The sequence below is a fragment of the Megalobrama amblycephala genome, linkage group LG23, assembly GCF_018812025.1.
Source record: "Megalobrama amblycephala isolate DHTTF-2021 linkage group LG23, ASM1881202v1, whole genome shotgun sequence".
In the NCBI taxonomy this organism is placed as follows: domain Eukaryota; kingdom Metazoa; phylum Chordata; class Actinopteri; order Cypriniformes; family Xenocyprididae; genus Megalobrama; species Megalobrama amblycephala.
Window position 1 is genome coordinate 13,495,436 of NC_063066.1, and position 2,860 is coordinate 13,498,295.

The window sequence follows — 2,860 nt, forward strand, 5'->3', positions numbered from 1 at the left end:
AGCTATGCAATTCTAATTGTTATCGAAAAATAGATTTGCACATTTACAAATTCCCAGCTATGGGCTAAGCCACCATTTACAGTATAGCACTCTCCATTAATAGTGTGTGTGTGTGTGTGTGTGTGTGTGTGTGTGTGTGTGTGTGTGTGTGTGTACTTGTATTTATTACTTTGTTGGGCCCGGTGACCTGGAGCACACCAACAGTATGGGGTCCAACAGCCTTGTGGGGCCCAAAATAGTGGGCCCCACACCGTTTTTCATTTAAACTGCCTCAGTAGCCTGTCCTGATATGCCTCATGCTTTTTTTTCACTTACCCCACAAAGTGACAAAGTATGGTTACGTGTGTTACACACTTTTTGCTCTCTATCGCCCCCATATCTGAGAGTGGGGTATTGCAGCAGATACACACTACCGGAAGTGTGTGTCGTTTTAGCTCACGGAAGGGAGGAGCTGATTAGTTTTAGTCATAAACAGTGTTAATTCCTTTTGTAAAATCTATAATTCAACATGTTTGGACTCTGTACCAACTGAAGAAACTCAACAGGTAACTTATGTTTATATTATTTGACTGTGCATTTGATTTAGTTCAATTCCTACCCATATCGACAGAATGATGCTTAATGAAATACCATTTTAATCACACGGCTAATTGCTAATAGCCCACGGAAAGGGAGGGGCCATTTAAATGGGCTGTTTTACGGCATTTCAACCGGAAGTTCCACGCGGGTTAACACTGTACAAACGGAAGAACGTCTTCGTGTGAGCAACAGGTGGGTTTATATTGTATATATATATATATTTATTATATACTTTTTGACTGTACATTTGATTTAGTTTCGTGTCAGTTCCTACCCAGTATGATGTTTAATGAAGTGACGTTACTTTTTTAATTAGATCGCTGGTGGCTAATAGCCCGTGGAAAGAGGGACACATCACATTTACTGCATTTTCACAAGGTTTAACGCTGTCCAACCGAAGTAACGTAATGTCTTCATGTGAATAACTGGTAGGTTTATAGTATTTGACTTCGTAACATGAGGTAGTTCGTTTCTCCATTTCGTTACGCATCAAATTGATGGTTAATAATGTGCTATTTTATTCAGATCGCTAGCTGCTAATCTGCTAATCGTTAGCTGATAATGGTGATGACAGAATAAGAAAGAAGCATTTTTTTTTTAATTGCAGTTGATAATTTGACTACGTTTTCTTGGTAAAATTTATTTAGTTAACATTAAGCGTCATTGGTTAACATTTGTTAAGTAAGTTAACATGAACTAATATTAAATCAAAAGTTGTGCTTGTTAACATTATGTTCTGTGAATTACCATGACCTAATGAACGACTATACTTTAATTAACATTAACAAAGATTAACAAATGCTGTAATATATGTATTGTTCCTTGTTTGTACATTAATGCCAGTGACAACTCCACTTAGATCTTAAACCAATGAATATTACTTGAAATTGCTTGAGTTTTTTTTCTCTTATGCTAAATTAATGCTGTTTTTTCACTGTGGGTGTGTCTGTGTATTTTTACTTTTTTAACATAGCCATAATGTCCAGAAGATGTAAGAGGATACGGCCTGCAGACGAAGCAAGGTCTTATATTTTGTCTTCAAGTGACAAGCCAGAGTTTGTGGAACGATTTATTGATAGAAACAAAGGTATATTACATGTGCATTTATCAGTACATGTCATTAGCATGCACTTACATAATTATGTATGATTTGTATTTGGGGAAATGGTTTAGTTTTTAGTTTAGTATAGTTTTTAATTTATTTTTCAAAAGATTTATGAAAGTGGCCACATTGTGTTATTACTCTGAATTCCTAGCTTTAACTCCTTGATTATAAAGGCAGTAAGCTTTAGCATTACTTTAGTATGGTTATATTACATGAAATTGACAATCTGTGGGTTATTTTTATGTAAAGTGTTAAGACAACAACTTTTTCTTCCAATTAAATGTATTTCTAATGATATATTCTTATAGGTAGAGGAGTGTTTTCTACCCAGCCTGTTGAACCGGGAGCTTTTGTCTTAGAATATAGGGGGGAACTCATCACAGCAGAGGAATGCCAGGCCAGAAACTACACAGAGTTACAGAGCACATTTCTGTTTGATTTTGAATGGCAGCAACGTCACTGGTGGTGAGTATGTCAAGATACATGTTTTGAAAGATCTGTGAAATTCTAACAAAGACATGCAACACTCTTTTGAATGAGCAAAAGCAGGACTAATCTGGACATCAGCAGTTAACTCTGATGATACGTCTTGAAGTCCCCCTGTACTGCCTGTTTTTCTGCCTGTTCTGTGGTACTCTGCAGTCTTAACTTAAAATACTCAGCAATGGTATTGACTGAATTTGAACATGGTTTGTCTCAAAGCATATAGAACAATACACTGACATATTATCAACAATAAAATCTTTCACTACGGGGGATGAGAAGCACTTTTTGGGACTTTCTGCTTTTTATGTCATACAGTTATATTTGTTGTGTAATTTAAATGACTCTTACATGTATGTATGTGCAAATGTGTAACATTTGTGCACATAATATTGTAGTTCAATGTTTAAAGGGTTTTCTTTAAACGATCTTTCAAAGTTTTTTTTTTTTTTTTTTTATATACCTTTTTAGTATTGATGCATCCAAAGAAGATGGATCCCTTGGAAGACTGTGTAATGACAATCACAAATCTCCCAACTGCTCTATGAAAAAAATCATAGTAAATAACAGGCCACATTTATGTCTATTTGCCGTGAAAAGAATTGAAATAGGAAGTGAAATTGAATATAACTATGGTGATGCACAATGGCCATGGCGTAACAAGGTGAGTTAGATTAGTCATGTTATTTTATT

General features: G+C 35.3%; 1 long non-coding RNA gene across 2 annotated transcripts; it reads left to right on the plus strand.

The window, feature by feature from the left end:
- Positions 1–108: 108 nt before the first annotated feature.
- LOC125259385 lies at positions 109–2,851 on the plus strand. Of its 2 annotated transcripts, XR_007182785.1 has the most exons (6): positions 109–545; positions 661–771; positions 896–1,007; positions 1,553–1,666; positions 1,993–2,149; positions 2,639–2,851. It is a non-coding gene; the product is annotated as an uncharacterized LOC125259385 (long non-coding RNA). The 2 variants fall into 2 exon arrangements; XR_007182784.1 differs by having other exon boundaries at positions 109–771.
- Positions 2,852–2,860: the final 9 nt, after the last annotated feature.